The sequence below is a fragment of the Corvus hawaiiensis genome, chromosome 6 (genome assembly GCF_020740725.1).
Source record: "Corvus hawaiiensis isolate bCorHaw1 chromosome 6, bCorHaw1.pri.cur, whole genome shotgun sequence".
Taxonomy (NCBI): domain Eukaryota; kingdom Metazoa; phylum Chordata; class Aves; order Passeriformes; family Corvidae; genus Corvus; species Corvus hawaiiensis.
The window spans coordinates 55,869,116-55,891,468 of NC_063218.1; the positions used below are offsets into that span (position 1 = coordinate 55,869,116).

At 43.3% G+C, this 22,353-nt stretch overlaps 1 protein-coding gene across 5 annotated transcripts in view; it reads left to right on the forward strand.

Annotated features, from left to right (window-relative positions):
* Positions 1-1,941: 1,941 nt before the first annotated feature.
* ARNTL (aryl hydrocarbon receptor nuclear translocator like) overlaps positions 1,942-22,353 on the forward strand; it is a 47,899-nt gene continuing 27,487 nt past the window's right edge. For 3 of the 5 annotated variants that reach the window (XM_048305578.1, XM_048305582.1, XM_048305583.1), the window contains exon 1: positions 1,943-1,980. The gene's annotated coding sequence lies outside the window, so the exon portion shown is untranslated. Of the gene's footprint in view, positions 1,981-2,032; positions 2,097-22,353 lie in introns of those variants that run through there. The other 2 variants (XM_048305584.1, XM_048305579.1) reach the window with 2 other exon arrangements.

Sequence of the window (22,353 nt, forward strand, 5' to 3'; positions counted from 1 at the left end):
CTATTTCAAGGGAAGTCACAGAATAGGACTGATATATATCATCATATGGTGAAATTTGGAATTTGATTAACCAGATGCTGTTATTTTCTTTAATATCTCATGAATAGAAACTATGGTATAAAAACAATTCAAAACAATCGTTCACTGGGAAATCTGACATACGGCCTGCTAAGCTGCTCTCCTACAGAAATAGCTAAAGATCATTACTCTTGGCATCATTCCCTACAACAGGCACTGCGCTCATTAAAACAGACAGGATGTGATTGAGTCCATAAGGAAGATTATTTCTACAGATGGGTAGAAACAATGAGCAAAACTACAAAGACTTCGTTCAAAGAAGTAGTCAAGGAGACTTCTCCACCTCCAGAACTTCTGTGCACTAAAGCAAATCAAAGCAGCACCATTTTGCTGGAAATAAAAGGATGCTTTTTCTCCTCTTCCTTCATGGTATACATTTCCATTCTGCTAATGCAGGGTACTTCATTTAAGTTGTTCTGCTGGAGGCTTTCTACCGAGTAGGAATATCCTGATGTGAGCAGAGTTTGTATCCAGCAGGGGCCACTTGTTGCCTGTGTTTAGTCCCCATTCAATTAGGTGGAAACGAGCTGTTAATGCTGTCCCGGGCTGAGCCCACGTCCTGCAATAGTGGATTGGGATAACCACAACCACGCCGTGACGCAATTCAGCTGCAATCCACACTTCCCTGGCGATGTTACACTAGGAAACGTAAACCAAACCTCTGGCATGCGGCATCACGGGACAGGAAGTGTTAAAACAATTAGGATGTGGCAATGATAATCTGATGCAGCTATCACGCAATCACGTTTAGCAAATGTTTGCATTTGAAAGCAGCTACGCTGTGATTATGTTCTTGCAACACATCCCCTTTACACTGCTGTGTGGATTGTCTAAATTTAGACTAGAAGATGGTGCAGTAGATGGCTTTACCACATTCCATCGCTGGCCTTTTGCACACGCTGAACACAACTGATGCCGTGAGCAGCTCCGGCACCGTGTGACCGCGCTGGGAGGCGATGGAGCATCAGCGATAGACACGCTAAACCAGCATCACACACGTGCCTCCGAGACAAGCTGGAGGCTGAGGGCTCAGAGATGAGGTGTGTGACACCACACAGACTCCGTGACAGGCTACTGTGACCCACGCACACAGCTGGCGGGGTGACGTGGGGCTGCCACGGGGCTCCAGAGCACCGGGAACCTGCGGATGGATGCAGCCCAGGCGGCGGTGGGCTGAAGGACACGATGGAGACCCTCTGGCAGGCTGGGTCGAGGGCAAAGCGCCCGTGCGCTGAGGCCCGGAGAAGGTGACCCTGAAGGCGGATGGGTCGTCACACCACGACACCGGTTCCGTGAGGCACGAGGGGGGGTCTCCAGGGCCAGGCCGAGGCCTCGCCGCCGAGGGAAGGAAGGAGACGAGGCCCAGGCACAGCGGCCACGCTGGGGCAGCGCCGCCATGACCTTCACACCTCGGCGCGTGACGTCACGGCCGCGGCTGACGTCACAGGGCAGTGACGCAGCGGCACGGGCGAGCCCCAGAGGCGGGGCGGGGAGCGGGCGGGAGCCGCGGGCGGCACCGCTGCGGAAGAAGCGTGGGCGAGGCAAAGCCCTGCCCGCCACCCCGGGCACACTCGCCACGAACCCTCGCCGACCCCGCCGCCATCACCACATCCGGGTCCCCGCGGCACCGCCCCGCCGTCGCTCAGCCCCGCCCCTGACCGGGGGGCGGGACCGAGGCCCGCAGCCGCGCTTCCGATTGGCCGACGCCGCGGGGCCGCCCGGGGATTTGCCGGCGCTCGGGAGGGCGGGCGTTGCCCGCTCGCCGGCCGCCCATTGGGCGAGGCCGCCGCGGAGCCGCTCTCCCGTTGGCGGGCGGGCGCGTCCGGTGCGGGGCCGGGGGAGGGTGCCATTGGCTGGAAAGTAGGTTAGTGGTGCGCCGTCGGGTGGCAAGCCAGGCGGAAAGTAGGTCAGGGACGGGGGCTGCCTGCGCCGGGCGTGCGGCGCTGCCGGGGGGCCGCGACCCCCGCCCGCCCTCCCTTCGGCCGGGCGCGGCGCGGCGAGGGGCGCGCGGAGCCGCGGTGAGCGCGAGGGGCGGCGGGCGGGGGGCGCCGAGGGGCGGGGGGGGTGCGGGGGGGAGCGCGGCCCCGGCGGAGCCGCCGCCCCCGGGGGCCGCGGGAGCCCCGGGAGAGGCCGGGGGGCGGCGGGGGGAGCCCGGACCGGGAGATGGCGGCGGTGGGACCCCCCCGGCGGCGGTGCCGGGCTGTGTCTCCGGGAGCCGGGACCGCGGCGGGGGCCCCGTTACGGAGCGGCCCCGGGGCGGGCTGGCCCGGCGGTGGGGCAGCTCCGTGGGGCACGGGGCTGACAGACGGGCCCGGGCCCGGAGCCGGACCCCGCGGGCAGAGCCGGGCCGGGGTCCCGCGGAGGGCATGGGCGGTCCCGGGGCTCCGGGGGGGCGTGCCGGGCTGTGCCCCCTCCCCGGTGTGAGTCGCCCCCAGGGATGGGGAGGCTCGGGTGCGTCTCACAGAGGGGTCGGTGCCCCTTCCCCCGCCACGGGAGCGGCCCTGTCCGAGCGGGTCCCCGGGATCTCCGCCGGTCACTCCAGGATCGGGGAGGCCCCGTGTGAAAGCCCAGAAGGATGGCGGTACTTGGGAATTCCCTGTTTGTGTCGCACGGCGGCCGGTCCCACCTGCGAGCAGGTGCCAGCCCCACGGCCGGGGGCTCCTCGCGTCCGCCCGGAGCATCCCGGGCACCCGCCGGGGGTTTTTCCGTGGGGATCCCCCTAGTCCCGAGCAGCTTTCCCGGTGCCCTGTCGGACACCTGTGTGCGCCTTTCCTGTCGCAAGGAGAGGAAGCTTTTCCTTCAGCAGTGAACGTAACACACCGGGAGCACGAAGGTGGCTTCCCAAGATCAGGATTTTGCGCTTGGGGAGGCAAGGGAATCACTTTGCATTTTTAATTGCTGAGGTTTCTGTTACTCCAGTGCCTCGATTATAACAGTTTTGGGAAGATTTTCGTACTTGAAAAATAACGGTGAAGAACAAGTGGGTGTGTTTTCTTGCCTTGGAAGCAAATATGCCTACTGGAATTTTAAAGTATTTCCTTAGTATGTGAGGTAGAAAGGGTCAGCTGCAGAGCGTGATCGTCTGCTTGAATAATTTTGAATCTAATCTCTTTTCAAAATTCAATCTCTTAAGTAGAATTTTTTTTTTTAAATTCTGGAACTTCAACATTCAAAATACTGTATTTCTTTTTTTAACGTGTTCGTATTAAAAGTACCTGTCCTGCCTGTTTATCTTTTCTTTTATCAAAAGGACTTTTTAAATGTGAGTGACTGATAATACACAGGCTGCAGCTAAGTCTGCAAGGGAGAAAAGAAAGGATGTTTGTTCCAATTAAGTATTAATTCTGGCTAACTGTCTCTGTAAATGGTCTTGCAGAAGGCTGAGGTTAAACTCTGCCCTCTTCAGAAGGTATGTTTTGTATCCTCCAGGAATATGCAAATGTAAATAGCTCTTTGAAACATCAGGAACTACAGACTTCTCTCTGGTTACTCTAAACCACAGCTGCTTATTAAGGGAAAGGCTTTACTCCTCCCGCCTTCTGTGGGTTTGTGCTTCTCATGACCATTCTTGGGTTTTTATGCCTGCTTGTAGAAATTGAGTGTGTAAAATACTCTACAGCCACAGCATTTCACTGGGGTTTTATGCTGTTTTATCCCATATTCTCTTCCGTGCTGTGCATTTGCATTGTCTGCTTGGATGCCAGCTGTGGTGCGTGGGCCTGTGTAGGCTCAAGCTCTGTAAAAGAAGTTCCTTGGGAGAGTAGACAAGAGAGAAGCACCACAGAGAACGTGAGGAAAGCTGTTTGGTTTGGGTGTCAGGAAGCTTGGGTGGCTGGAGCTGGGATTCCACAGAGCCAGAGCTGGAACTGGGGCCTGCTGCCATGTCACTGTCACCACGTGCTCCCAAGAGACCTGCTGTGTTTGGGGACCCTTGCTAGGGATGTATTGGGAAGGTGATGTTTGTAGGGGGACTTCATAGGAGATTTGTTTTTTTTCCTTTAAATACCTGCTCTCAAGGATTCTTTTGAGAAACCAGGAATACGAACAGAGAGCATTCATTGGATTTATTTGGTGGAGCTAAAAGTTGCACACAGTTCTTTGATGCAGTGCAAGACTGATGGCAAAGCTGAGACCTGTGAGAGCTGCAGGTGAGGAAGGCAGGTTTTTCCAAGGGAATTGATATCAAGCACGCTGGAAATACCAGGAGGCCTGCAGGTTAATTTGTTTACAGGAGTACAGAATCATGCTCAAATACAGTATTTTAAGCTGTTTTCAGCATGGGGCCCATTGCCTGTGTTGTTACACTTTGACAGGAGCTACAGGAATCCTGAAGGAATCCATTATTGTTAAGTAAAACAAAGTAAATTTGCTGCATCCTATAGTGACTTTGTTTCAGTTCTGTAACCTGCATGCTTCTCATTTTTAACCTTTATCATCACTTTTGTCCATAGTTCTCTTTCTAATAAAGGGCAGAAAAGTAGTAAAAAGCAGCTGCCTGTATCCCCAATTGTTAGGAAGTTCTCTGAAGTTAGTTGTCTTCAACAAAAGCTGTATAAAGGCATATCATACACAAATGACTGCAAAGAGAAGCCCAAAATAAATACATATTGTTAATCTTGTGTAGCTTTTTGGTTCTCACAAAGTTTACAGAATGCAATATTTAAGCTTTCTCTGTTTACTTTGATACATTAAACATGTTTTGAAACTTTAATTTTTGGCTGTCATCATATTTTGAGAGCTTCAGCCTGCAGTAATTGATTTTGATAAATGCAGTAGCTGACTGGATGATGCTGACTGGAACTCAGTTACCAACTTTTGAAATTTGGTTATTGAAAGTTCTGCTTGATCAACCCACAGAAACTACGGTCTATGTTTTGGAGGTGCTTGAAGATGCAAATGAGGTGGTTTATGGCATTTTCAAACCTGGTGAAAGAGCTTTCAGTCTGGGTCTTTCAGTCTCTTTAAGAGTGGCTGTAGATGGATTTTAGGTAGTAAATTGATGATGGATGAAGCAAAGCAAAGGTGTGCTCTGCCTGCGGGGTGTGTATATATCTGTGTGTACGTGCTGGTCTTGCATTGCGGTAGGAAATATGTTCCAGGTTTAGTCAGATCAAATCCCAACTGATGCTCAGGTGTTACACAGTTGGAACTCAAGACATTGAAGGAGAAAAATTTTGCACTTAAAAAATCAGAAGGCTTTTCTTTCTAAGAGTTGGTGTATTGAGTTATTCAGAAAGCCTGTTTAAGTTTTGAGGATTTTTTTGTGTGAGGAAGAAATCTCAGTTGTGATTATCCATTTGGTTTTACCTGTGTTTAATCACTTTGAACATTGTCAGATAACCTGTGATGTCTATTTAATTGAGCTGCACATTGAATAGGGTGGATATTGAGGTAACTCACTGCCATTAACTGCACATTGCACCTGCCTTTTTTACCTCAATTTGTTGGAAAAATGCAGTAAGGCTACTTATCCAAGGCCCAGGCTTCATCTCCTTGGAAACCTGATCTTTCACCAGATGTTGAGAAATGTAATTTCTTTTTTAATCCATTCCACAGAAGAACACAGATCAAAACAGCATCTTCAGGCTTTGTTAGTCTAGAATATTCATTAACTAAAAAAATAGTCTGACATTTCAGTCTTTGCCCCAAAGAAGATTGATAGTTTCTGTTGTGTTTGGTATTATTTCAAATTTATTTTAGCTGATGCTTAAGTTCCTGGTTTATAGTTTAATTCAATTCAGGAACTGGCTGATAATAGGTTCTTCATGTGTAAGGTACAGGATTGTTTGAGGACCCAGCTCCTTCCATGCCTGCAAGGATTCATCTTTCTTCTCTCTGTTCAGGTCACACTTTCTCCTTTGCAGCTGCAAAAAGATATTTCTTAGGCAGCACATTGAGAATTTGTAACCTTTTCAGTCTGCTGCCATTTGAGAAGCTGTTATTCAATGTCTGCTGTGTCAGATGCACTTCTGGGTCAGCTGCTGATGTCAGAACAGCTTGTGACCCCACACTGAAGCTGTGCTGGAGTTTAGTAGGTTGGTCTTGAGTAGGAATGATGGCAGTAGGCTACTTAGAGAGCAGGAGATCTCCTTGGCAGGAGTTTAGAGGGGAGAATTAACAAGCCATGTTTCTTGGGGTCCAAGGTGTTGACATTCTCTGCTGACTTCCAAGAGGCCTGTTCATGAGTCCAAGCAGCTGAGGCAGATGGTTATAGTTTTTGGGGTTGTTTTGGCAGGGTTTTCCTTGCAGATGTTGGTGGGCTCTGTTTTCCAGAGGTACAAGGCAGTTTAGGGGCACCTGGGAAGGGCAGCAAACACATTGCTAAATCCTTAACAGCTCCTCCCTGTGTGGCTGGGATGGAAATCCATCTTCCCATGGGTAGTTGCTGTAGCACTGGGAAGGATGTTTGGTGATTCCTAGGCAGCATCTTTTGGCACGATGTCTCTGAAATCACCTTCTTAGGAAGGCACTTTATAGTAATTCTTAGGTGCTCATTAAGTTGCAGTCTTTTGCCTTAATTCCTTTCTGTATCAGCTAAAAATAAGTTAATTGAATCCATGTCTTTTTTAAAGATTGGATGTATTCTTGATACGGGGCTACTCAGAAAACTTTGAAGTTTTTATAATTCATTTGGGATTGATGTAGGTTTTGAAGGGTGAATGGAGTAAGACTACCAGAGAACTCAGAAATTACTATTATTCTTGATCTCAAGTTAGTTTTATCATGAAAACTTCCCTAAAGTGCCTTTTCCTTTTATAATTTGCCTAACCAAAAAGAAAAAAATCAGAAAGACCGGTAGATATTGCTAAATAATGCTGTACTGCAGAATATTTGTCACGTGAAGTGAGAAGGAAAAGTTACTTCCTAGAAAAAACAGGAGAAAATAAACCTAATAAACTTTTATTTTAACTTTTCTCTCTTTTTTTTTTTTTTTTTTTGGTAAGAATGTTTTTTTCTGTCTTTAAAGCAGTTAGTTTTATAGTTTCCTTGAACTGGTTTGGTTGGGTTTTCTTTTCCTTAACTTGTGATGAATGGATTTCTTTGTTGTCTGTGGATTTTTCTTGGAGTGTTATGAAATTTAGGACTTCTGTTCCAATTTGAAGCAAAATGATCTATTAAAATATTAAAACTTTTATCTTTTATATTGTGTATATGCATTATAGTTGTTAAGAGTGGCAGCAAGTTGGCTTTGGTTTGAGTTCTACTGATATTTTTATCTTTCACTCAAGGACCTCTGATAATTGTATTTTCAATCTCCTTGAGTTTTGGGCCTTCTGCTGCACTTTGGCTACTGGCTTACTAGTTTTCATATAACCTTGTAAAATAATATTTATTTTGCCCATAGGTTTGAATGGCCTGCTCATTTTTCAGGGATAGAATCTGTGGTCCAGAATAGATTGCAAAAAAATCAGATGTTTGTTTTGGAGGTTTGTTTTTTTAACCTTGTCTTGACCATGTTGTGGTTTCCAGTTTGAGGTTCTAGAATTGTTGACTAAGAAACAGGATGTCTTTTTATTCCTGTGTTGCCTTTCCCAATGTGCTTTGTTGCCAACACATTTCATGTAATCTTGGCATTTGCATTTGCAAATTGGTTTGTTATTGATGAAATTAATTCAATAGGTTGACGGGAAAAAGTCAGTATCAATACTGTGCCCTCAACATACTTAAGAATATTTTTGTGTTACACTCAGGATGTGGCCCAAATTCATAAATCCAGAAATTTACTTATGTGGTCTTAGAGGGCTCTGATACCTGAAATTGGTTTTTTTCCTTATCAATCTGATAAAGCCCCAGAATATTAGGCAAATTTTGCTGCCCTAGAATAACATTTTACTGTGGTTTTAATCTATACCCAGTTTACTATGGCTTGGAAGTTTCTATTACAAATAGTGTTGTTTTCTTCCTATTTGTAGAGTTTCTTCTTTTTTTTCTTACTTTAAAATATATTTTTGCTGCAATGACCAAACCAGCCTCTGAACGTTGTAGTTTATTTTAGAAACCTGTCAAGTCAGGTTCAGTGACTTCTTAGAGGGACTTGTCATATAAAAACATTAGAATTGCCATAAGTGTGCTGTAATTAAAGAACAATCTGTTCAAAATGTTGTCAAATGCTTGCTATGCAGTTTGGGTCCAAATTCTAGAAGTACTAGAAGTAATTCATATTTTAGAAATACAAGGCCAGCTATTGGATATTCCTATTTTAAATAGAAAGACAGATATAAGAATTTATGCTAGTTTGGATTTGTGTTGGGATTTTCTGTTTCACTTCTGTTAGAAATGTTAGGACCTTTATATAAATACATTTTTCTCTATCTGAGACATGTGCACCTTGGTCAGCTTGTCTGGCCAGGAAATAGTCTGAAGAAGGATGGGTATTTCCCTATTAAAGCACTTTAAAATCTAGTTCGGTCTGTTTAAGATATCCGAGCTGGCAATAACGAGATCTCAATTACTGTACTTGGCGTTATTTGTTGAATGAGGTAATTCCTGTCCTCATTTATCTGACTTGACTATGAGACTCTTCCATAGAAAATGCCTGCTTTATTTTCTTAGCTGGAGTGGCTCTTTATTTGGCTTACTCTAATGCTTTTGTCATTATCAAGAATCAGATGATGAGGGGGAAAAAACCAACAGAGGAGAAGGTGACTGCAGTCAGCTGTTGGAGAAACTGTTTGTATATTCCCATTCCTGGTGGAGATTATCAACTCGCCATCTTAGAGCAAATTTTAACAGTTGGGTACAGCTGATGCCATTGTGCAAGTTTTCTGACTGTGTCCTTTCTGTGTGTGCTCCTCCCAAGAATTCTCGTCTGACTGATGGTTTTTTGCAGATTTTCAAGGAACATGTGGGAAATTCCAGTGTTCAGGGCAGGATCATCAGGGCTCTGCTTGGCTACTTTGACAGGACAAAATCCTATGGCCAAAAAGAATTACCTGGTTTCAGTGCCCAGCAGTTTGGTTTATAATGACACATGAATCCTTTGCATCATCCATGGGCGGCTGGTTGAGTTGGGACAACAGTTTTGATGATCATTTGAACTGGGTTGCCATGGACAATGTAGCCTCCATCAATGCTCCAACTCTTTCCTGGCTAAGAATTTCCATCCGTGTATCCAGTTCCTCTGCTCCATGGTGGCATTTGTGTTCAGGCAAAGATCTGGGCCTGGGGAATCTGCTGGGTCTCAACACTAAGTGTTTGCTCCAGAAGAGTGTTTTAAGATTACTGATCCCATACAACTTGTGGCTTCATAAACATTTCTGCTTTTGTAGGTTAGGAAACAGCACAGCTCACAAACTGAGTAGTGCTGAAGGAGAGGTGGGAGAGGCAGAAGTGTGAAGAGTGCTGTTTTAAATGTGTTACACTGCAACCTTCATGTGGAAGAAGAGGCTTTGTGACAGAGTATTTTTGGATTAAGCTGTGTTGGGTCATTTCTTTCATAAATCTACATAAAAATTTGTGAAAAAATCTGGCTTTGACACTGAAATGCAGAAGCCAGAAAAATAAGCAACTTTTTACTCTCATCTCTGAAGCTATACAGTGGAGCTTTTCAGTATTTATTGTGCCATTTTTAAAAAATTCTCTTTTATAACAAGGAATAGTAACTCAGGCAGACCTCTGACTCTTTTCCCTTTCCCCTCACTGGCCCATGTGCCTCTGGGTTTCCAGATGAACAAATATAGAAGTGTTTCAGATACTCAAATCTCTCAGGAGCTCATTCACCACCATCACCTGACTTTGCCAGAGCTGAATGCTTATGTGTCCAACTTGTTGTCAAACTGATAATTTATGTAAAATTGGCAGAGACCCAGCAATGTCTCCAGTTAAACTTGCCAGGAAGTCTGGAGGGAATGGAATATAGGAAGGAGACTGGGTGGAAGAAGATTTTTTTTTTTTTCCCCCAAGATAATACGTGGTTTGAAGTTCACTAATTGTTCACACCTCTGCTGCCTTTGAGGAGGGGACATGTCTGTTAAAAAAAAAAAAAAAACCCAACAAAAAAATGAAAATCTTGAATTGCTGCTTAAGAATGATTCTCAAACTTGGCATAGATCCCATCTTGCTGCCAGTTCATTTAAATATTCTGTTTTCTAGAAGCAAAGCTCTCTAAAATCTATCCAGGCTTCCATTTAGAGAAATATTGGCACCATAGTTTGTTCTTGATGTTCCTATCAAATAGCTATTCAGGAGAATTGTTCTTGTGTTCAGTGGCATGAAAAACTTTGTAAGACTGTAATGCACCCTTATTATTTATTAAAAATTTTCAACTTTATGGGGAATATAAATGGAATGTAAGACAAAGTTTAACTCAGCAGATAACAGGTGAATCAATGCCTTCTCCTTAAAGTGAATTGGCTTATTTTTTTCCTAGAGCATGTGAACACTAATAAGGACCAAATAGTTGCACATCTTGGGTAGAAGCAGAACAAAAAAAACAAACAAACCCTCTTCCATGTAACAAAACAGTGAGCAAAAAGCGCCTAATGGTATCTCATTAGAGACCCAGGTAGTGCTGTAGTGTATTGATGATCATTATTCAACATTTTATGATTTTTAAAGTTCCTTTAAGTGCTTAAATTAGTGTTGGGGAGTTCTGGGTGCTTTTTAGACAAAATGAGCATTCCTTTTAGAACAGGATTTGCTCAGGCAAGTGCCTAAGCCTCCATGGATTCATTCATGGTGTGCTGTAACACTTGTGTAATCTACTTTCTTTGGCACACGTTTCAGATGCACGCTTCTTATTTTTTAAAACAAATATTTGGTCACTCATCCGATTCATCCTCTAGTTTTAGGATATTTCTGTGGTTTGCTAGTTTCCTGTAGCCCCAAACATACTGGAATGATGGTGTCCCTTGACAAGCCTGGAAAAGTACTGGTTTCTGTTATTTGTCAATGAAACCTGTTTTTTCTGTTGGATTTTGTGTGGCATTTGGAAAACCTGGTAGCTGGTGTCTTAGCTGGCCTCTGACTTTATTTACAGATACCCACACTCAAGAATTCACCCTTAGAATTGCCTGTGTGTAGCTTTCTGTCCTTTGGTCTCAGTTCTGTGAGTGCTTTGTTTGCTCTTTTGTGTGTGTGTGTTGTGTGGCAGTGATGATGTTTTGGAGCGATGCTGTGTTGGCAACCAGGTCACAGAATAATATTGGTGCAAGTTCTCAGGCTTGCCTGGAGGAGTGGCTGGCAAGTGGATTTCAAAGACTTTCAGGAAGCAGAAAAAGAAACTCCCCTGCCCTTCAAACACCTGGAAGAATCTTGATGCACTAGCTTAAAGGAGAAACGTTAGGGATAAGTACGGCTAACTTTGATTGCCCTTTCTAGCAAACCTCATTGCATGCTGTAGTGAAGGATTACAGTTTTTCACCTCCAGATAGAACTCAGCACATCCCCTTTAACTCCTCCCTATGACAGAATTTGGCTGAGTCTTTGTTTGGCAGCAGCGAGTGAGGTTCTCTTCAATCATGGAGTTCTGTATTTTCCACATATCCTTCCAGAAGTGTACTCATCACAATGATTTCCACATGCGAACTTGTCCTTGTTTTCCACCCTTCAAAGGGCTGGTCACTCAGTTCCTGGTGGCTCCTTATGTTGTTGTGTTCTGCTTTTATTTTCATAGTTTTCACATTCCCACTGCTCAGCTGTAGGCATCAGTCATCTCAGTGCAGTAAGATTTGATGGTTTCATGTGCCATCCCCACACAGAGCAATGTTTCTTAAACCTAACCTGAGTAACATTCATCCAGGAGTAACATTCATCCAGGTGCTTTCTTGGCTGTGCTCCTGTGCTTTGGAGATGGATTTCACTTGGGTGTTGATAAAACAGCCTTCTAGAAAAGGAGCAAATTTATCCAAAGCAACAGCTCACAAACAAAATAAATACATTTCAGAGTGTTTCTTGAATGCTTCTATTACTCTGGAGGCTTTGTAGGGTTACTTTGCTGTAATCTCCCTTTAGGAGTTTACCTGTGTGCTTCCACATTCAGGTGTGTGTTGGCAAGGGAAGTTACATGGACACTCACTGGTGAGCTGATCATCTCTCCCCTCCATTTCACAGTGCTGGTATCTGTTTGACTTCCTGAACCACCTTACTGTCATCTACTCAGACTTGGAGTTTTTTTAAAAATTACTTCTTTACAGGATTAGTTTTAATCTATTTTGGATCTTTGAACAGTTCACTGAGGGGTTAGGTACGCACCAGTGCTGTATGGAAGTACCCAGCTGAATGCTGAAGCCAGGAGGTTAAAAACTCTTGCAGTTACAAAGGGTTAAAAGGTTAGATTTTCAGCTTCTCAACTAATGAAATAGTGTGAATTCTGTCACCTGCATCTCGCAAAGAGGAGTCTGTGCTGCATGGTAAAAATCCACCTAGCCCTGTGTTAAATAAACTATCAAACTGATTCATAGTTACTGTGTGTGAGCTGAGCAAAGATCAGTCAGTAGCATTGGTTCTGGCAATTTCCACTTGGCTTGCTTGAGAAATAGATGTGCCCTTTCTAACTAGCAGCCAAGAGTCCTGTTTCTGTATGTCGCACTTCCAAGAGGAAGTGACTGAGGGTGGAAGGACTTTATTGACTGGCAGTTCCCAGGGCAGCGTTAGAGAGGTGCACAAAAGAATCTGTGCCTTGGTAAACAAGGATATCAAGCTGAACTCAAAGGTAGGTTGATCTATGGAGGATGTTAAATATGTCATAATTTTAATACTTTCTCGGACTTGATAAAGTGTGAATAGAAAACTGAAAAGAGTTCAAGGAATGAACTGGTTTGCAAACATAAATTTACGGTGTCAGATGAAAGGAACACAACTAAACTTACTTAAAGGAGGAAGAAGCAATTCACTGGATTAGTCCTTCAGTTAATGAGCTGATAATGTTATCTGGTAGGAGAAAATGAAATGAGGTTTAATAGCAGATAGGTGACTTAGTGAAATTCAGGCTAGAAAAGTTGGAAGTTAGGAACAAGAAGAACTAAGCTTTGGAACAGAAAAGGTGGGAGGCAGGTAATGGATTCTTACAACACATTGGTTCTTGCAGGATATCTTTGTAAAGTAAACTTTGGCCTGAGTTACAGCATATCAGTGTGTCCTATAAAATAGTAGATGAGGTTGCCTCCTGTTGTAGCAGAGGAGAGCAGAACACATGATTGTACAAGGGAACAGATATGAATGAAGCTGGTATCAGTGTTAAGATAAAACTTGCCTGCTTATCTGTATGATACTCTGTGTTTGAGTAGAAGGAAGTGAAAGGACATACAGCTTTTACCAGGCTGAGAAGGAGAGGGATGGCCAGAGAGACTTGGAGCGGAGAGGAGGGAACTACGGAGACTTGCAGCAAAACAACTTAAGGTTAAAAATACTGCAGGGGGTTCTCATGTTGTTATTCTCTAAAGCATAGATAAAATGTAATATCCATGAGTTTTGGTCAGCAAAACTAAAAAGTGAAGCAAACGTCACTTTTGATGTGTAATCTTAATAATTAAAGGGAGAAAAATATAACACTTCTTTATTTTGAAATAAGAATATGAAGTTTTAATACCTGTGATTAGGTGAAAATTTTGAGCCCTGATACTTGAGGGGGACAAAAGTGGGAGAGAAACCTGGGGAGCTATACTCATGTTTAGGAAAACAAAGATGGACTGATTTAACATGAATATAATGAAAGTGCCTTTACATTTGTCAGTTAAGTTACTCAGAGTAAATATTTTGTGTTTAGTCAGTTACTTCAGAATTTATAGAATATAAATTTAAGCTTGTACCTTTAGGGACAACAAATAAGTTCAATGCATGTGGATGAGGAGACAGAGCCTTTGAAGACAGCTGAAGGGACTTTAGCAGATATCCTTAAAAATCATTGCAGTTGAGCCTCAGATGAGTGACTGAAGAAAACACACGTACGGAAAGGGAATGCATTTCTCTGTTAAAGTCAGGGCACAATAGTGCATGAGACTGACGTGAACACTGCAGAAAAATAGGACTCTGAAAAAAGCCAGAACTCTTTCTATCTATTGTTTAGTACATGATCCTCTGAAATATGTGATTCTTTTCTGTTCTAAGCATGTTTGTCTGGTTGCGTTTTCCCCCTTGTGTAATCAAAGCTCAAAGGTTGGACTTGATGATCTTGGAGGCCTTTTCCAACCTTAATGATTCTATGATGAGTAACAGTTTGCCTGCTTTAGTGGCTCCTTTTGGCCTCTTTTAAAAAGTGAATTGAGAGCTCTACTTAATGATAGGAAAGATCTGATACTGTAGGAAAGACTCGCGGTGAGTGGGGAAGTGTGTATGGACTGAAGTGCTTGGCAAGGTGAGGCTTGGGACTGCCATTCTGAGTGTTTGTTTAGGGTGGTTTCTGCCTGCTGACTTTTACGTGGTTCCTTGCTCAGTGCAAGGGTGCTGCAGAGAAGTTCAGCTGTTCAAACTGGGTATGAAATTCCACTTACGAAAGCAGACACTGAGCATATAAACCTGGCTTCCTGTATTAGACTGGTTTTTTTCTGATAAGCTAAGCTTTTGCAAACTGCTTTGCTAAACTCGTAATGTGTATTGATTCAGTTCAAATGTTCCACCTGGTGCCGAGTGATGGGATGGTGGTAATTGTGGGTGAGTTAACTTAAAACAAAGTTGACCCAGAAAGGTTTTTTGAGGATGTTGTATATTTCACAATTTCCCTATGAGTATTCCATGTATATCATACTTGTAAATAGAAGTTTCTCTGAATACTTAGACATGGAGATAATGTCCTTTTGCTGATACCAAAAGAAGGCAAGAGAGACCATTGTGTGCCATAATGAAGACCCAGTTCCTGTAGAGTCCTGCCTCCAGCAGGGCTGTGAGTTGCTCCTGATGAAGAGTAGGATGAGGGCCCACAGTTATTTTCAGCTCAAGTACTTCACAGGGCACATGTGGTGGTACCCCTCAGCAGAATTCCTTTCCAGGAACTGGTCCTACCTCTCTGTGCAAACCACATGAGCTTCTAGCCCTCCTGTTATCTGGCAGAGAGCTTCCACAGCCTTCCACCTTATGTGAAGAGCTGTGTTGTTTTTGGCCTTTCAGCCAAGCTTTGTTTGATGTCCCCATGACATTTGATGATTTTGTAGACCTTGGTCCTGCCAGTTTTCTAAGATGAAGAGGACCAGTTTATTTCGTTGTTCCTTAAGCAGAACTCACTGCCTCTCTTGTTCTACTAAGCAGAAAGTTCTCTATTTTCTAATAAATTTAATTGCTGTGGACTTGTTGGATGATATCCAAGCCCTCCTCTGTTCAGGAGCTGTAAATAATTATGAGCATTTGTAAGTGTTAACTAAGGGACTGCATTATTAATATTTGGCACAAGTCTGCTACTTGCAGAAATAAAATCATCTAAACCTACTTAAGCTTTTTTGAGGAGGAATGTGAACTGTCTAGTGATCCTTCCTAGGTCCACTGGGATCAGACTGCGTAGGTCGTGGAATGTTGTCTTTTGGAATAAAACAATGGGTTGGAAAAACTTCTGGTTGCAACTGTTAGTCAGATGTCCCTTTGCTCTGTGTTGCATCCGTTCTTGATTAGGAGAGGAAAGGAGGGTGTTGCGTGGATGGATCTTTGAGTCAAGGATAAGAAATCATTCAAGCACGCAGCCTTCAGTTTTATGAAGAGTCCTTTTTTGGGGTGGGTGGCTGTGGTTTGTTGTGTTGGGTTTTTTTCTGAACAGGCTTTCTTCCTCAGTTGCCCATGTTTGGTCTTGGCAGGATTTTTTATCTCTTTTTTTTTTGTATGTGTTTGTATTACACACTGTTCTTCCCCACTTGCATTTCCATTATTTTTAATTTTTGTAATGGTTGAGATGTCTACATAGCATAAGGATCCCATTAAGTGAACTGCTGGTGTTCCCTGATCGTTCCTCTGCCTTTATAAAGGCTGTCATGATTTGGGAACATGAGTCTTTGTTCCAAACACAGCAGCAATTTTCAAATGTCTTCGGTTTCAGTCGTAATGTAAAAGTACGCGTTCAAACTTGACTGATGGTTTAAATTAGAAATCATAGATTTAAAAGCCTGTCTGGAAAATGCAGGTCTGAGGCTTCTATCCAGCTGTATCTCTGGCTGCTGAGTGTCACAGGTTTGGCAATTTGGTGGTTTTCAGCATCAGCGTGAATGTACAGAGGCACAAAAAAGGATTCTGTTGTATCAGCCATTTCTCTAAAGGGCTGTCCTGTTGCTGAAGGCCTTTCTCAAGAAAATAAAGCTCATGCTCCCACTGCAGCAGTGACTGCAGAGTGGATAGAAATACTCCTCTACGGTGTCTGTATATTTATAATTTGTCATTCACAAAAGAGCAAGGAAAATGTCACAGTGCAGATGTGGATCAGTAGAAAGGTTTCAGCACACCTTGTCTTGCTCAAACCAAGGAGTTATTTACGTGTTGAAAACAAATCCTGTGGGAGTGCTGTAAATATCTTGAAAGTGCGGAAAGGCTGTAACAGGGATATTTTAACCACTTGCTGTAGTTGAATGGGACATTTCTTCCTTTCCCCTTTTCTGACACCTCTCCTCCCCTTGCTTTGAGCTGCTTCTGGTTATCATCTGACCTTTCAGCAAGACAGCTGAGATTTCTAACTCCCCGGAAGACTGTGCTTTCCCTTTAAGTTATTATTCAGTCTGATGAATTCAACACACTCCACAGGCTCTGGGGACTTTATAAAAGTCTCTGCTGGAGTACTGGAAGGGAAATCTGGGGGAAGAGTGACAGGAGAATAAAAAGGAAATAAAGCCATCCCTTTGGCACTAAGATGTTCTATCAGCTGTTCTGTGAAACTTTGCTGCGAGGTTTTCATTGGTATCCTATGCTTATCCTGAACTAGACAAATACAGCTTTCTCCAAGCCATACTCTTGATGTTTTTTCCCTAAACTGTCACTTAATTTGCTCCATCAAGCCTTGCTTTGAATGCTATAATTCAAAAACAAAGCCTCAAAACCAAAGCTGTTCAAAATGCTGGCGTTAGTGATGTGCACGTTGTAGGGTGTTTGGGGCTCACCTTGAACATGTGTCACATTGCACAGAAATTCTAGTTTATCCAAGGAAGAGAGAAGGAAGCATAAAAAGTAGCTAGTGCTGTAGTAGAAGCCAAGAGCATTCACTTAAGTGTTCAGTATATGGTACAATGAGCCATCTAACTTGACTTTTAATGTCCTGCTAAAGGACTTCTTTGGGTTGTCATTGTGGTTTCACTGTCCCTCAGAACTGGAGGACGCTGTGCTGCCCTCCTGCCTTGTTCCGTCGCAGTCCTTAGCACTGCTTTGGCTGGACAGGGAGTTGTCAGCTACAGCAATTCTGCTCCTAATGTGCTGTGTCAATATTAGTGCTGGCTCGGGGGGCCTTGGGAGCTTGCCCTACTTCTCAGCATTCTCTATGGCTGTGCTTCCAGCTGCTTTATGTGGCTCTCTCCGAAGGGCAGAGTGTGGGATAATGCCCCAGTGTGAGCTGTCGTCGCTCGGAGAGGCTGCCTTTCTCAACCTTAGCAGTAAATGCCTCCTTTAAAAACCTGGATTTCAGGAATAGGTGGTGTTGTTACCTTTGAAGCATTGACTGAGGCTGCAAATGACATGTGTATCTTTTTTTGATGTTTGTTTCTTCACGTGTTTTCCATAAAACAATTTAGCAAGTGCTAAATTGTTGCAGTGTCAGGGTTTCACTAGTTTGATTTGGATTTAATGGGCAAATAGTGTTACTTCAGGAAAGGAACCTGCTGAGCTTATTTATGTCAGTGTTTATTGTTGCTCCACCAACAGAGGGACTCCAGGTGCACAGGGAGGTAGCTGCAGCTATTTATCAGGTCCATGTGTGGGGAGAGGTTTTCTTACAACTGGAAATTTGTCAATAATTTTAAATTGTAAATTTCTGTTTCCACACAAACTTGGTTCATGTATACAGTAGCTATATCATCATTGTATGTTCTCTGGAATTTTATTTTTTTAGCAGATTCCTGCTTGTACGCTTAACAAAAAGCTGTGATGCCCTCCTATCCAAAAACCACTGGTATTGCAGGAGAACAAAAATTAAGTTGAGCCTCTAAGATAGTCTGAAGGAAGAAATATGGATGTTCATATGGATGTGATACATTTGTGTTTGACAGCTGATTTTGTGTGAAGTCAAGAAGAGATTTTAAGAAACCAGTGGGGGAAAATGAACCTGTTGAGGATATGTGAGGTAGAGGAAATGGTAGAGAGGCAGTCAAAGTGAGGAGTACCCCAGTTTGGTTCCAGGCAGGGTGAGAGTTTCTTCCTTTTCCCAGGGCTTACTTTGGGATGGAAGGGAAAGTGACAGCCTGTTGGCTTTGCTTTGTCAGGCTGGCAGAGTGCTGAGAGCAGGGATGGCTTCTTCCAGCCAGAGATGAAATCCAGCAGGACCAGAGGGAAAATGCAAAAACTGGAAATGAAAGTATCAGCTATAAATAGAACCACCTGTCTTTGCTCCTTCTTGTGATATTTTTGCTCTCTTGTTCCAATGCTTTGTTCCCTGAAGATATAAAGTATTTAGCTGTAGTTTGGCAATAGATCTCTGAACGAAAGGTCTTGCACATGCCAAATGTGTTTGGGTTTGTCGTAGTAGTAATGTGACTGGAAAACAGAATCAGCTCTGTGCAATATCTCTAAAAGTATTTGGACCAGGTGATTCAACTCAAAAGAAAATATAGGAAACTAGGATTTTCACCTTAGTAGATGCACTTCAGAGGCTGAAAGAAGTATGCAGTGGTTCAATCTATTCAGCTGAAAAATGGTTAACTTTCCATAATGCATAAACTTTAAAAGTCAAGTGAGAAAATATTACTTGGGTAGTATTATTCGTGCCATGGCTTGAATGTATTGTCTGGTTTGGATGCCTACAATGCTGCAGTAAGAGGAGGGAAGAAAATCAGAACCTGACAAAAGCCCAGAAGGCTTGGTGGCTGGAAGCTGGAGTAACTAATGGAGTACTAAGGTAGTGCTGTGCCAGTGAGAAGAGTGAATTGAGTTAAAGTTTGTACTTACTTGAAATGTTAGTCAGGTGATCCTATTACAAGAGGCATTAAAGTACAAGCAGTAGTTCTGAGCTTGAGGAAGAAGCCCTGGAAGGGGTTCCATGGTGTGCCAAGTCACTGATCAGACAGAGTGGGTATTAGAGAGGGAGCTGACACAGCTTCTACTTTTGACATAAATGAGGAAGTGTTTTGCTAGGCTGCTGTTTCATTTAAAAGACACATTTGTTAGAACTTCCGAGAGGATTTTGCCTTCCTGCCACTGAAAGACAACTTTTGAGATTATGAACTACAGAAGAATATTTGTTGTGTTCCAGGAGCTTCATTGAGCTGCAGTAAGGAAATTAAAGTTGCCCAGATCATATCATAGTCATAATAATACTTACCGTGTACAGTTGGGCTTTATTCATCATCTCTAGATTAGAAGATGTGCATTTAACAATATGAAACTTACTTGTTCTGTTTGGCTAATTGAAGTCTTTAAGACCTGTATCTGAAACATCTGTCTGCTGTAAACTGGTGCTCGTATTTAGGAGCTGGATGAAATCTTGAAACAAGAAGCGGCATCTTTTGGACTGCAAGTGCAAAAAGGAGGCATTCCCAGCTGTGAGTTACAGAGGCACTGATTGCAAATTCCCCCTGTTTGTATAACATGGGGAGTGCGTTAAGTAGCTTACCTACTTGTTATCTTGTGTGCTTTTCCTGCTCCAGAAATGTCAGTCCAGGTTGTGTACAGTCCTCTTACAGACTAATTTCTAGTCTTCTAAAAATTTTGTCTTTGAAGCTGACTCTACAGTGCATCTTACCTTGTTGACAGATCAGAAGTAATGTGTACTACTTGGGAGACTTCACAGAACCACTGCCTCCTCAGTTGAGAAGGTTTTTGTTGTTTTGTGGGTTTGGGTGTGTATTTCTGATCAAAGCACGCTGGAAGTACATAAGCTATTAAAGAAATCAACTTCGATTAGGTTTTTCCTTGAAGTCCATTAATGTTGGATAATTGATTTACCCACATGGTAGGATGGATTTTCCTGTCTTTCACACACCCTGCTCTGCCCCCCACCCCCTCCAAATTCTTTGGCTGGCTTAGGGTTGGTGAGCAAGGATTGCAGTTAGTGGCTGTGAAACAGTATGTCCCTCACACATTGGAGGCTGGACCTGGCTTGGAAACTCAGGACTTCAGCTAAGTTTATATTGCAGTAATTGAGGGAGTAGATTTCTTCTGTTGTGTCTGGGTTTGTTTCTTTTAACTCTGTCATTACTAAAAGAACAATTGATGTTGATTTCAAATGAGTAGATTGAAATAACTGGCCTAAAGGACTTAGTTGTCTATTAATTTTAAGTCTTCTTATCCTCCCCAGTCTTGAAAATACACCTTGTTTCTTCTCACACATATGCAAAATCTTCTGAAGGACTGGAATAAATGAATATTAAATATCACATCCTAGCATAAATTTTGTGAACTTACTTTACCAACATTTAACGTGAATGGATCTTATTTTTAATGCTATTTTGTTCTGTATCTTATATTACAGAAATGCTGGGGTGCTGTGCTGAACAACATTTCTGAAGCATTGTTTTAAATTAGGTTGGCTTGGGTTTCTTGGGTTTAAATAATTAAAACATTTCTGACATTGAGCTCACTCCTTTTTCTACAAGCAGCTGGATTTCTCAGGATGACTGATTTTTATTCCAGTTTATGGAATAATGGCTGTATCCATTTCCAGTGAAATCAGTCTGATTGTCTTTGATCAGCAGGATCTGTTGAAATCCAAAGACATCCAAAAGCATGAAGGAGTGTGCTGATTGAGAGTGGATGTTTCATTTACAGTTAGACCTGGGTGTAATTCTTAGTGTAACTTTTCTTACCCCTTGTAGGAGATCCTTACAGATGTTGTGTGGCAGCTACACTTTTTTGGTAAAACCCTCCTTAATGTATCCATGTTGACATTTGAGATGAAATATGAACATGTGTTCCTAGAATATCTGTGGTGATCTCAATGTGTCTATAGAATGTCGTAAGGCACTCAGTAAAACACAGAGTTTGTAGAGCTCTGAGGCAGAAGTCAATGGTTCCTGCTCTAAGTGGAGACAGCTGAAGTGCTGGTTCAGTCTCATTCTGTGTGCTGGGGCTGGGTTTAGGAATTACTGCAGCACTGAGAGCTATACCCAGTATCTGGTGATGTGAGGACTTGTTGGTTCCAGTAGCGTGTAGAGGCTACAGTTTGTTTCATGTGTAGAGGTTTCATAAATCCCTTGAAATGTGGCCTTCCAAGAAAGGCAGGTCTCTTTCTGTTTTCCCTGGGAAAGCAGTTTCTTGAAACCTGAGGAGTGCATGTGCTGGCAGATTGATTATCGAAGCAGGCCAAATTCCTTTGGTAGCAGCAGCATGTTAGTACTGATTTCCAAGAGTGTGCATCACCACGTTTTCACAAGGGCTTGATTTGTTCCCTTGTGATGTTTCCTTTTGATGGCTGCCCAGAATGAAATATGCAAACGGGCCATAAGCTCACTTCAAAGAATAAGAGCTCAAAGAGTCTAATCTTGGCTGACGAGAAGCTTATACTAGATCAAGCTTTCAGTAATGGTTGCAAACCAGCAAGCTTTGTTGAAACACTCTTGCAGCTGGGATTCAGTGGGTAGGCAGGGAGGCAGAAACTCTTGAGATGTGAGGGGAAATGGAATCTCCTGTGGCTGAGGGTCAGCTGGATAATCAGGATGCTGGTTCTGATGATGTCTCCAGTGGCTGTTCTGTAGAATTGTAAGCTAGACCTTGAGCTCTATCACGACAGGTATATCCCAGTCCCCTGCTAAGGAGGGAAATAATTCATCCGTAGCACAGCTGGTCTGAACAGGTTTGATTCCTGGAAGTGCCATGGGTTGGCTTTGGTTTTGGTCCATTTTTCCTTTTCTACTATGAAGGTGATCCATACTTCTATCCATAAGGCCTTCCTGTGTGACTACACACCCTTGAAACACATATTTATCTGCTTCACTGAGAGAAGAGCACGAGCTAGGATTTTTGGAGGTTGTTTAATTCTGTTGGGCTCTCTTTCCGGAGCTAGCCTGTTTTCCTTTCCTTCCATGCTGTCTGAATCTTTCTACTTAGAGCTGCAGACAAATCCAAACCTGGAAGGAGTGTCTGAGAGACCACATGAGTGTGCTACCAAGCAGGGGGATCTCTACAGACCAGAGAAAAGGGTCTCCAAGAACGTTATGAAGAACCTTAGGAAGTTAGTGAAGGGAAATGCCAAGTCCTACACCTGGAGAAGAAAACCCCCATGTCTGAGTA